General features: G+C 39.1%; 1 protein-coding gene across 3 annotated transcripts in view; it reads right to left on the bottom strand.

Annotated features, from left to right (window-relative positions):
- The window catches only part of LOC105030110 (poly(rC)-binding protein 4), a 46,289-nt gene extending 38,059 nt beyond the window's left edge, over positions 1-8,230 (bottom strand). For all 3 annotated transcript variants that reach the window (XM_020051966.2, XM_010903774.4, XM_013136538.3), the window contains exon 1: positions 7,887-8,230. The gene's annotated coding sequence lies outside the window, so the exon portion shown is untranslated. The remainder of the gene's footprint in view (positions 1-7,886) is intronic.
- Positions 8,231-14,169: the final 5,939 nt, after the last annotated feature.

Consider the following 14,169-nt stretch of genomic DNA (forward strand, 5'->3'; position numbering starts at 1 on the left):
TTTTTATTCACCTGAGTCATCAGTCACTCTTAAGTAGTCATCTATGACTTCCTGTTTGGGGTATAAATAAGAAGTGACAAATATGTCAATCTCCTTAAGACATCTGTAAACATCATGAAGTATTTGGTGAACTCTTTGTAAGTCAATCTGGGTAACCACGTCTGCTAAATTCTAAATAAATAATCTTCATAAATTAGGCAAAGGCTATAAAATATAATTGGTAGCTACACACAAGAAAACCCATCTCCACTAACAGGGCAATCATTTACACTCACCTAAAGGATTATTAGGAACACTTGTTAATTTCTCATTAATGCAATTATCTAATCAACCAATCACATGGCAGTTGCTTCAATGCATTTAGGGGTGTGGTCCTGGTCAAGACAATCTCCTGAACTCCAAACTGAATGTCAGAATGGGAAAGAAAGGTGATTTAAGCAATTTTGAGCGTGGCATGGTTGTTGGTGCCAGACGGGCCAGTTTGAGTATTTCACAATCTGCTCAGTTACTGGGATTTTCACGCACAACCATTTCTAGGGTTTACAAAGAATGGTGTGAAAAGGGAAAAACATCCAGTATGCGGCAGTCCTGTGGGAGAAAATGCCTTGTTGATGCTAGAGGTCAGAGGAGAATGGGGCGACTGATTCAAGCTGATAGAAGAGCAACTTTGACTGAAATAACCACTCGTTACAACTGAGGTATGCAGCAAAGCATTTGTGAAGCCACAACACGCACAACCTTGAGGCGGATGGGCTACAACAGCAGAAGACCCCACCGGGTACCACTCATCCCCACTACAAACAGGAAAAAGAGGCTACAATTTGCACGAGCTCACCAAAATTGGACAGTTGAAGACTGGAAGAATGTTGCCTGGTCTGATGAGTCTCGATTTCTGTTGAGACATTCAGCTGGTAGAGTCAGAATTTGGCATAAACAGAATGAGAACATGGATCCATCATGCCTTGTTACCACAGTGCAGGCTGGTGGTGGTGGTGTAATGGTGTGGGGGATGTTTTCTTGGCACACTTTAGGCCCCTTAGTGCCAATTGGGCATTGTTTAAATGCCATGGCCTACCTGAGCATTGTTTCTGACCATGTCCATCCCTTTATGACCACCATGTACCCATCCTCTGATGGCTACTTCCAGCAGGATAATGCATCATGTCACAAAGCTTGAATCATTTCAAATTGGTTTCTTGAACATGACAATGAGTTCACTGTACTGGAATGGCCCCCACAGTCACCAGATCTCAACCCAATAGAGCATCTTTGGGATGTGGTGGAACGGGAGCTTCGTGCCCTGGATGTGCATCCCACAAATCTCCATCAACTGCAAGATGCTATCCTATCAATATGGGCCAACATTTCTAAAGAATGCTTTCAGTACCTTGTTGAATCAATGCCACGTAGAATTGAGGCAGTTCTGAAGGCGAAAGGGGGCCAAACACAGTTTTAATATGGTGTTCCTAATAATCCTATAGGTGAGTGTATATGTTTTAATCTACTGGGACTGTGATGACATCACCTGGAAAATGAATTTTGCCCCCACACACCCTTAGAAGGAAGGTCTGAGGAGTTAAAAATGATCACAGTTGGAAAAATTTTGGAAAAGTCTCCAGAACTACAATTAGATGCCCACCTCCATGCCAACAAGCTGTTAGGACATCTTGCCAGAATAAAGCCTCAACTCATGTTAAGACATCAATGTTACCACCTGGAGTTTGCTACACGTTATTGGAACTTTGATAGGAACCAGATGCTATGGTCAGATTACTTTCTTTTGACAAGATGTCCAAATAGCTTGCTGACATGAAGGTGGCATCACATTGTATTGAATTAAATCTCAAATGTTAGATGAGTAGATTAGTTGTGCCTTTTTTTTGCTTATCTTTACCAAGGGGTCCAATTATTCTGGAGGACACTGTACAAAGTGCATTCCTCTGTTTTTTGGAGTATGATAAAAACAATAGATTGAATTTAAACAATAGACTGAATCTAATTCATATGACAGTAAGACATTGTAAGGCATTAGTCTACACAACAACTGGAACACAGGGCATTGTAATATACTAAAAAGGTTAGTGCATTACACAAGGACTATTCTGCAGCATCCCTTTTATCAATCACCTCAGCATCCACCCTACTGTCCCTCTCATCTCTCTAAAAGTTCCTGCCTCTGGCTCACACTCTGCTGAGTTAGCTAAATAAGAAAGTCAAATTAACTCTGTTGATATTCCCTTAGCAGTTATACATCTATTCTCCTATAGTACAGAGAAATTAAATTTAGCTGTAGACAAACTACTTTGGTAATGATACCTAATGAAAAGAAATCTCTATGATGCATATCTCTTAATTATGATAGGTGATCTTAGAGGAAGTTGTCATTCACTAGTTGTATAATACACATTGTAAAATGATGAATATAGTAGTAAAAATAAATAAATGGCTGGCACAGCTAAATTAATGTAATATCCTGTCACTGGTTTAGTTACAGCCCAACTGACTAGCTAAAAGTGCCTAGTCTGGCTACTATTAGTATTACTGTAACGCGTTAGCTGCTTTTTGCACTGTAAGGAATGTAGCTTTGACTGAAAATAAAGGACTCCACTTACCATTTGGGCTCCCTCCCTACCAGAAAACAGATTCCTGGGAGTGGGATTAAGAAAACAGCTATATCCGTAGTTTTGGAGGTCTCATGACATGACGTCATCAGCAATCAACACGTTTGAACAGTGGGCTCTGTTTTTTTAGTGGCATTACAATAGGAAAAAATATGTTTAACAACTTTATTGACAGCTATGAACAAATTCAGATCCCCATATAGTACATACAGTCTATAGAGATTATATACATAAAGTTGTCAATGAGAAATGTGTTTCTGATGAGATTGAGATTGAAGTAATTTATTGAAATAATTTATTTTCTGTAAATCTATGTCACTTTCCGCAACTGAAGATTAGCTAATATCTGTCTCCTTTAGTTGCGGTCATAGCTATGTGCTGTATAATGATAGACTTTAATCGATCTTGCCAATGCAGCAATGCAGCCAAGATCAAAGTGCAAATACCTACTCATAATCTTACAGTTAAAGAGAAATAGCAATCAAGAAAACTGATATTTATCATCCACGTTCCATAAAGCAAGGTCTGTTGCTCAAAGTCTAATTCATTTTCCTTGGACAGGCTACTGTACGGGATTTATGGAGAGTTGTTTTTTTTTCTCCATAGAACACAGGTGGAATGGATTTAGGATCAGGGCTGGCCTGGCTTTGAAATGCGAGCAGGAGGAAGACAAGCGCCAACAGTTCGGCCCAATATAAACAAAACTTTTTTTTATTAAATTACTTTTGCAGGGGAAAAGTTTGCCTTCTACAAACACTGGGTGGGAAGTGCCCCTTTCCCCTCCTTGAATTACACCAGTGGTATAATTCAATGCCCCTCAGTATAACTGGATCACTGCAATCAGGTGTTCAAATCTTGGTTACGGCAAACTGACAGTGTCCAGATCTCTCATAATAGGAGGTGCAAATTGGCCAAGCCCTATCTGGTGAGGACTGTTAATCATGCTCTAGCAACAGTGACTCCACAAATATTTTACAATACCCCAAGGGGAATCGATCCCACAACCTCTGTGATTCTAAAGACATGTTAATATAATACAGTTAAATCAAACTACATGGAGGTGAACAATGTACAATAGATATCTCCATGAGCATACCATACTCTTTCACCCTTGGACATGCCCTGACAAAAAGTTTTCCCCAGGGGTATGAACAATTATGATACTTAATATGATGCAGATGAGAAGTTATGACCAAATTATCGAGGCAACCATGAAGCAAAATAAACATTTCTTTCATTTCATTAAAGTGTTGTATGTTGTAATATCTAAACAATAAATTCATTTTATGCATCAGTGACTTGAATAATGTTTTCAATAATCATACCTTTGAACAAACATGGAAATGTTTTGAAAAGCGTTAGTGCAAGTGGTTTTCTTATTATAAATCAGGGGATGGCTTATTATAAATCAGGTTAATACTGAATGCTGATGTAAGACTGTTTACCAGGGGTCATGGTATATGGCCAAAATTCCATGGCTAAGGCCATATCAACCCATTGTGTTATACAAGTTTTGTTACATTGGCCACATACAACACATTTTTGGAACTTATAGTCAATCAGAAAAGAGTGTAATGCAATATTTTGATTACAGTAACATTTTACTGTCAAAGAGTATTTTTGAAACACATTGTGAAAGACAAGCACTTTATATGAACATTTTGAAATATATAATTTCTTAAGGAAATACACATTTAGTTTGATGAAAAAGTGAAAGTATGATTTTGTGTGTTGTATTACAAAATGGGTTTGCCATTTAATAAACAATTAGAGTTTTGTATTAAAAGTGAAAAATTATAATTGCACTAAAACAATGGGAAATGTTTTATTCCCAGATGTCTCTCGGAAATTAGTTTCCAATCTAAACATAGTAGAATTAAATAAAGTTGACAACCCATCTAGTAGAAACATAAGATGAACAACGATGATAATGGTAACTGATATAGGATCATTGATATGCACAATTTACATCTCCAGTCGAAAAGGTTTCCAGCAGTGTAAAAGAAATTACAAGGTTGAAAACAAAACATACACAAAAACAAAGACCAGGAAACGCTCTGTCTCCAATTGCACCAAGGAGCATTGGTTTGTATCGAGCGTTCTCTAATCAATTGGAACATCTGCATGTTGTTTTTATTGACATTATTCTCCTAAAAAGTCAATGACGATTGACCCACTGAAATTCAATGGTGGCCTTTGTGCTCTAATTGGTCTGACTTATAAGTGTGTGTGTCCTTGACAATTTGGTAAACACACTTTTAATAGAAAAATAAGCCTTCAACAATTTTAGAGGACTTTAAACTATAGCAAATATCCTGTTGTGTCTACCATCAACAATAAATAAAGGTTTAATGCCAGCATCAGGCAGTTTTTAGATATTAGTAGCAACAGTCCAGTATTTTTTTTTGATGAAGGTCAGATCATAAAGTGAGTGTTCAAATATCACTAAAATATTGAGCCTGGTATTTATGTACAAGCTGTGGCTGTGTACCATTATTGCATGGTAGAGCTTCAGCTGAATGTCAATTAAGCAAAATGGCACAAGGTTGAAGGAGGTTGAAATGCGAAACCTTCAAACAAATGATGGTTAACACACACTCAGTAATACTATCCTTGTGGAGACAACAAAAACATTTAACCACAAACCTTGAACACAAACCCCTAAACCTAACTCTCACCCATAACCACCCTTGACCTAAACCCTAACCATAACCCCTAACCCTCACACATAACCACCCTAGACCTAAACCCTAACCATAACCCCTAACCCTCACACATAACCACCCTAGACCTAAACCCTAACCATAACCCCTAACCATAACCCCTAACCCTCACACATAACCACCCTAGACCTAAACCCTAACCATAACCCCTAACCCTAACCATAACCCCTAACCCTCACCCATAACCACCCTAGACCTAAACCCTAACCATAACCCCTAACCCTAACCATAACCACCCTAGACCTAAACCCTAACCATAACCCCTAACCCTAACCATAAGCCCTAACCATAACCCCTAACCCTCACACATAACCACCCTAGACCTAAACCCTAACCATAACCCCTAACCCTAACCATAACCCCTAACCCTAACCATAACCCTAACCCTAACCATAACCCCTAACCCTCACACATAACCACCCTAGACCTAAACCCTAACCATAACCCCTAACCATAACCCCTAACCCTCACCCATAACCACCCTAGACCTAAACCCTAACCATAACCCCTAACCCTAACCATAACCCCTAACCCTCACCCATAACCACCCTAGACCTAAACCCTAACCATAACCCCTAACCCTAACCATAACCACCCTAGACCTAAACCCTAACCATAACCCCTAACCCTAACCATAAGCCCTAACCATAACCCCTAACCCTCACACATAACCACCCTAGACCTAAACCCTAACCATAACCCCTAACCCTAACCATAACCCCTAACCCTAACCATAACCCTAACCCTAACCATAACCCCTAACCCTCACACATAACCACCCTAGACCTAAACCCTAACCATAACCCCTAACCATAACCCCTAACCCTCACCCATAACCACCCTAGACCTAAACCTCTAACCCGTAAGTGTCAAAATCATTCTACAGGGGGCCAAGTTCTTTTCTCCTCCTATATTCCTGATGGATAAACTTAATTGATTAATTAGGAACTCCACTCATGGACCTAATGGGTCTTAAAACCAGCTGCCATTAGACTCTTGAGGAATGAGTTTGACACACGTACCTTAACTCCTAATCCTATATCTAATATATTTTTAAGAGTAAATTCCCATAATTCTGCAACTTTATTTATTAATTAATTTAACCCATTTTCATCCCTTTCCTATTCCCTGATGTTCACAGCAAACATCAAAAAAAGGAGTAATGTCCTTCAATGCACATCTTGCATCCGCTTGCTCAAGTAGAAAGCATTTGCCAGGTTGAGCTTGTAGATGCACCACGTACCACGAGGAGGCGCTAGAACACAACAAGATTAGGCAGTGCAGTCTGACATGCTGCTTGTCCACATCAGGCTTTGCTGAGCCAATTTGCCCTGCTCTTTGTTCGACCCACAGGCAATGACAATATCGCTCATTCTAACGGTAACCCTAATTTTAACCTTTCTTTAAACATAACCCCTAAACCTAAAAAAGCTTCACATGGGACCAGCAAAATGATGCCACTGTCAATTTTTCATGTTTTACTATCCTTTCAGGGAATTTTAGGTGATACAAATTATAGTAAAACATGGTCACACAATTATGACAACACAGAATGCTTGGTATTGCATGCAAATTTGGGTAGCTTGTTCTGTATGAATTTCTATTCAACTAAAAATTCTTCATAAAGTTATTGTTTTACAAAAATATCACCAAGCTGTTTGACCAATAGCAGCGAGAAGAATGAAAATAATATACAAAAATCTATTTATTATAGTGGAATCTGTAAGTAGCATTTTCCTTGGCGCACTTACATTTGGGTCAACTCATTAGTCTTTTCTTCCAGCCAGGGAGACTAATGGAATTAGATATCCCATGAATGATGCGCCTGTCACATACGCACGGATGCATGCACACACACACATACACACACACACAAACAAACAAACACACAAAGACACGCGCGCTGACACACACGCAAAGACACGCTTACCTCAGCACCAAGCAGGCGCCAACACCGCCATCCTTGTTGAGCGTAATCTTTGTGCAGCTAGAAGTGGCCTAGGCAGCTGGGTCATCTTTCATTGTCGTAAAGATGTCTAGGGGCCAATAATGTGTCCTCAACCCCTTTAAACTACTGCTTTTGAGCGCATATGTCGGGAAGATGCCATATGTTGCAGGGTTCAGTCTAAATAAGTACAGGTTTCTCAATAAGCCTACTGTGTTATATCGCGGTAAAGAAAATAGAGATGTGAATGTATGGTTGCTTCTTACAAATTCAACGACCACGTTTGGCTAAGACTATTACGAAAAACAAGTATGATCAACGTCGTTAAGAAATACCATGAGAGCTGTCATGTCATAAATGAAAACAAATGTATCCCATATAATTTCTCGTGTAATCGATTGGTAGTTTATAGGCATGTAATCTATACATCATTGTAGTTTCCTATTACCAATTTAAACAGTTTAGAATGTAATAATAGGTAGACAGAAAGACGTATAGGAGAGGTGTTTGAAGTTGGAGAAATCACTGCACATTCATCAGAAAAATGAAATCATGCCATTTGAATCGAGAAATATATATATTTTAAATTACTCTTACCTGTTTACATTCAGGGTTGTCAAGATTTCCACTAAAGTGTCCCCATGAATCTTTATAAATCAGGTATTGTATCCACATTAAAGTCCACAGTGCGCGGGTACAGATTCTCCCTCACTGTCTCACGCTGAAAAAATAAAACGAGTGCGTAGAGACCGGGACTGCTCAATGAAACGAGATGTATATGCGTCTCAAAACGAACAGCAGACCACCCTTTCCAACGGCTATGCTAACCAAAGTGGTGTTTCAGTGAGCAGCCTACAGTGCACTCTGGGTAAAACAGTCTCCCCAACTATCAGACCACTCACGACTCGTTTGGTGCTCTGTACCCCACTCGGGTGTGACGGCTATCCCATGGGACCTCGGAATACATATGGGCACATCTCCGACTGCCCGCTACGCGTCGCATGACGAATTGGGCATTTGGACATATTTAAGTTAATCTCCTACGTTATGAGTACAATATGATGAGTACAATATGCTTTCTTATAAAATATTTGTATCTAAGCTGGCACTTTTTAATGTACTTATTTGTATAGAATAATGTTTGGCTATTAGCATTTGAGACCAGTGGCCATCATTTCACACCAGACCTCTTGATCACTTTTTCTTCTTTCAAAGCAAAAGAGCATAGTTAAAAGTGTAAGAAGGTTTAAAGACCACCACTGTAGGTCTGCTGTGTGCAGTGAAATAAGCAATGCTCGTGGCCTACTTGCTCTCATATACTGCCCTCTAGTGAATACCTCAGCATGTCATAGTGCACTGTAACCTCTACAATTTGGAATTGCTCATTGTTATTTCGTTGATTCAAAAGGCAGAGAGTTTTTATATTATTTGCTTTTATAATGGTTAAAAGTTTCAGGGGCCAACTATTCACAAAATCTCTGAACTTAAAAGTGCAAGGAGGCAGTCATACATTCTCAGTCCAATTTGTAATTGCGTAAAATCCTAAACCATGACATTAGCAACATCTGTTGGTCCCTATTGGTCCCCATCAGTCTGGGGAATAGCTTGGTAATTGGAAGATGACAGCTTCATTTATTTCCTTAATTACACACAGACAAAGTGTTTCAGGTGCAGAACACTAAAAACTGGTCGATGAGTATACTTTCAGGATGGAGAAAATGCAGGATGAAGTGTACTGTACTGTATATATAATAATGCATAATGATATCATTTTACTGAAAATAATGGTTGTACAAAATATAGAAAGGCTATTTAGTATCTTATTATTAGCCTACATATTTTTCAAAGGAATGTAATTGTGATTGTTTGGTGAGTGGTGGAAGTAAATGCATGCAAGTTGGTAGTTCAACAGGCCCAAAAGGTAGATTTATTGAACCAAAAGCCAAAAAGAAACAGCACACAAACTAAGTGTCCCATGGAGCAACAACACCATGAATATAAGGGCAACTAAAATAAGGTCCCCAATCAGAGGCAATGCAGGCCAGCTGCCTCTGATTGGGGACACCTGAAACAAAACACAGAGATGCCTAGATGAATCTATTTCCTGACAGATCCAGACTATGGCGCCCAGCCAGTGTAAAGATGGCCAGGGGCATGCTTATAGACCTCATAGTTATTGTGAATAGAAATGAATATAGATTTCAATTCCCTAAAATGGTGCAGTTCTCTAGGTAATATGTGTCAATGGAGAATAAATATGTAAAAATAATAAAAACATGAAAAGTATTTGAATACATTTTCTAAATATAATCATATGTTATGGAATAAATATTGACATATCAAACCTCTTATAGAGAGCTGGGGAAACATGCTGGTTATTGGCATTTTCCACTCAGACACACAAAGCCTTAGATACAGCCAAATCTGTCCGGAGTCATCAGTGTAGGTTGTCATATGGATAGACAACAGCCATGACCTCATTGGTTGGAGCTACAAACTCATAAGTTACTCAATTTGAAAAAGAGAGATTCTAAACATGTGGATGTGTTTCGTTTTTCTGTAATACACTCACACGACATACTATCAACCGAAAACTTAGCTAAGGAGTAGAAAATCCCCCTCATCAGTTGCATCAGTACATTTTTTAAAGAGTACCAGTTAGGAATGAAACAATACAGTTGTGCTCATAAGTTTGCATACCCTGGCAGAAATTGTGAAATTTTGGCATTGATTATAGTTATTTTGCTCCTTTTTAAATCATAATGATAACAGAAATTACCCAAATGGCCCTGATCAAAGGGTTACACACCCCTTGAATGTTTGGCCTTGTTACAGACACACAAGGTGACACACAACAGGTGAAAATGGCCATTAAAGGTTAATTTCCCACACCTGTAGCTTTTCAAATTGCAATTACTGCCAGTGTATCAATAGTAATTTTGTTTGTTAGCTCTCACATGGATGCACTAAGCAGGCTAAATACTGAGCCATGGGGAACAGAAAAGAACTGTCAAAAGACCTGCGTAACAAGGTAATGGAACTTTATTAAGATGGAAAAGGATATAAAAAGATATCCAAAGTCTTGCAAATGCCAATCAGTACTGTTCAATCACTTATTAAGAAGTGGATCTCTTGTTACCAAACCAAGGTCAGGTAGACCAAGAAACATTTTCAGCCAAAACTGCCAGAAGAATTGTTCGGGATACAAAGAAGAACTCGCAGGTAACCTCAGGAGAAATACAGGCTGCTCTGAAAAAAGATGGTGTGGTTGTTTCAAGGAGCACAATACAATGAAACTTGAAAAAAAATGGGCTGCATGGTCGAGTTGCCAGAAAGAAGCCTTTACTGTGCCACAAAAAAGCTTGGTTACAATATGCCCGACAACACCTTGATACGCCTCACAGCTTCTGGCACACTAATTTGAAGTGATGAGTGCAAAATAGAGTTTTATGGTCGCAACCATAAGTGCTATGTTTGGAGAGGGGTCAACAATGCCTATAGTGAACAGAATACTATCCCCACTGTAAAGCATGATGGTGGCTCACTGATGTTTTGGGGGTGTGTGAACTCTAAAGGCACAGGGAATCTTATGAAAATTGATGTCAAGATGAATACAGCATGTTATCTGATAATAGTGGCAGACAATTTGCATTCTTCTGCATGAAAGCTCTTGGACTTTTCAGCACGGCAATGACCCTAAGCACAAGGCCAAGTTGACCCTTCAGTGGTTGCAGCAGTAAAAGGTGAAGGTTCTAGATTGGCCATCACAGTCTCTTAACCTTAAAATCATCAAGCCACTCTGGGGAGATCTCAAACCTGCGGTTCATGCAAGACGACCACAGACTTTGCATGACCTGGAGGCATTTTGCCAAAACAAATGGGCAGCTATACCACCTGCAGGAAATTGGGGCCTCATAGACCACTATAACAAAAGATTGGATGCTGTCATTGATGCTAAAGGAGGCAATACACAGTATTAAGAACTAAGGGAATGCAGACTTTTGAACAGGGGTCAGTTCATTGTTTTCTTTGTTGACATGTTTTATTTAATGATTGTACCATTCTGTTATAACCTACAGTTCAAAGTGAATCCCAAAAGAAATATAAGACTTGTTTTGCCTGCTCACTCATGTTTTTAAGTTTTTTTTTTTAACAAATGATACATATATTGCCAATTCTCCAAGGGTATGCAAACTTTTGAGCACAACTGTATATACAAATATGTTCTGTAGTCAGTAGTCTCTGCATCAAGGAAGTAGTTTTGGTTTTGCTTAAAGTCACCACAGGCAGATGCACAGTGGTAAGGAACATTTCCTGGTTGAGGAGGCAGGACACAGGCACAGAGTTCAAGGGAAACATCCTTTTAATGTTCTTCTTTATAAAACTGAACAGAAACCAACAAAAGAAGAGGCAGATTACAAACTAAGTGCAACCACAAACTATGAACCACTAAGCAAAAGGCCAAACGGGCAACTTAAATAAGCTCCCCAATTAAAGGCAACGCCGGGCTTCTGCCTCTTATTGGGGACAATCAGAACGGCAGTGCAGAGATGCCTAGAAGCACCTCGGCAGTCAGGCCCTGACAGGTATGCACAGTACCCTGTGGAAAATGGACAATGAAGCTGAAAAGCAATGTTTTCCCAAAAAATAAAAATGAATACCTTTTTCCATCTTTTGGATACAAAATAGAATATCCGGACATCCTGCAAAAAAGTAAACAATAAAAAAAACAAAAAAAAAAATCCACATTTAAAGGAAAACCTGGTACATTTTGTAGAATCTGCTTTCAAACACAATAATGATGTCTGTGTCTCTTAAATCCAGGTAATAGGAATTTGTTCTGATGACACATAACTGTACTCTCTGCTCCTTCTGTCACACTAGTATAGGCACACCTGCAATCTGATTTAGTCCTAGAAAACTTACTTATGGATGTTGGTTTGGTGCTAAATGAAACATTCCCTAGGTCCTAACATGTACTTTTGTATGACTTTACCCTACAGGGTACCCTGGATTACTACCCTGGACAGTTCTGTTATACAGTGCCTTGGTTTAAAGACCTTATTCAAACCCCTTCCTGGACAGTTCTGTTATACAGTGCCTTGGTTTAAAGACCTTATTCAAACCCCTTCCTGGACAGTTCTGTTATACAGTGCCTTGGTTTAAAGACCTTATTCAAACCCCTTCTTGGACAGTTCTGTTATACAGTGCCTTGATTTAAAGACCTTATTCAAACCCCTTCCTGGACAGTTCTGTTATACAGTGCCTTGGTTTAAAGACCTTATTCAAACCCCTTCCTGGACAGTTCTGTTATACAGTGCCTTGGTTTAAAGACCTTATTCAAACCCCTTCACTTTCTTCACATTTATTGTTTGTTACAGACATCATTGATAATTGATTCAATCTTTTTTTGCCATCAGTCTTCACACAGAGCCCAATAAGAACCAAGCTGAAACATGTTTTTTTGAAATTTGTGCCAATTAATTGAAAAATATATATTTAAATATATCATGCATTCAAACCCTTTATTCAGTACTTTGTGGAAGCAAATTTGGAAGTGATCTGAGCTTTGAGTCTTCTTGGGTATGCGTCTACCAGTTTATAAACCTGGATAGTTTCTTCAATTCTTACTTGTAAATCCTCTCAAACATATCAGATAACATAACTGTAAACACACAAAATAACATAACTGTTATCTTCAGGTCTCATCACAGTTGTTCCAATGGGGTTCAAGTCCAGACTTTGGCAGGCCACTCAAGGACATTTACGGACTTTCCTGAGCCACTCCAGTGTTGATTTAGTTGTGTGCTTGTGTCATTTTCATGTTTAAAGATTGATTTGAGATCCCCAGTTTGAGATCCTGTCTGTTCTGGATCAGTTTTTTCATTAATAATGTATTTGTATATTACTCCATTCATCCTTCCCTCAATCCTGACCAGTCTTCTTGTCCCTGCCACTGAGAAGCATCCCCGTAGCTTGATGCTGACACCGCCATGCTTCACCAAAGTTATGGTATTAGCCTGGTGATGAACAGTGTCTTGTTTTGATTTTCATGGAATTTGCCAAAGGTGGACTCATTTATGTTGGAAAGATGTCTCTGTTATGATTAAAGTATTCAGGATTCATCTGAGCTACATTTTGAGTGTCATGGTGAAGGATCTTAATACATATGTACATGAGATATTTCAGTTTTTAATTATCAATACATTTGCACAAGTGTAATCTATGACCTTGAGTCTTCTGTGACGTACAGTGGGGAGAACAATTATTTGATACACTGCCGATTTTGCAGGTTTTCCCACTTACAAAGCATGTAGAAGTCTATAATTTTTATCATAGGTACTCTTCAACTGTGAGTGACAGAATCAAAAACAAAAATCCAGAAAATCTAATTGTATGATTTAAGTAATTAATTTGCATTTTATTGCATGACATAAGTATTTGATACATCAAAAAAGCAGAACTTAATATTTGGTACAGAAACCTTTGTTTGCAATTACAGAGATCATACGTTTCCTGTAGTTCTTGACCAGGTTTGCACACACTGCAGCAGGGATTTTGGCCCACTCCTCCATACAGACCTTCTCCAGATCCTTCAGCTTTTGGGGCTGTCGCTGGGCAATACGGACTTTCAGCTCCCTCCAAAGATTTTCTATTGGGTTCTGGTATGGAGACTGACTAGGCCACTCCAGGACTTTGAGATGCTTCCTACAGAGCCACTCCTTAGTTGTCCTGGCTGTGTGTTTCAAGTCATTGTCATGCTGGAAGACCCAGCCACAAGCTATCTTCAATGCTCTTACTGAGGGAAGGAGGTTGTTGGCCAAGATCTCGCGATACATGGCCCCATCCATCCTCCCCTCAATACGGTGCATTCGTCCTG

This window comes from Esox lucius, chromosome 12 (assembly GCF_011004845.1).
Source record: "Esox lucius isolate fEsoLuc1 chromosome 12, fEsoLuc1.pri, whole genome shotgun sequence".
Taxonomy (NCBI): Eukaryota; Metazoa; Chordata; class Actinopteri; order Esociformes; family Esocidae; genus Esox; species Esox lucius.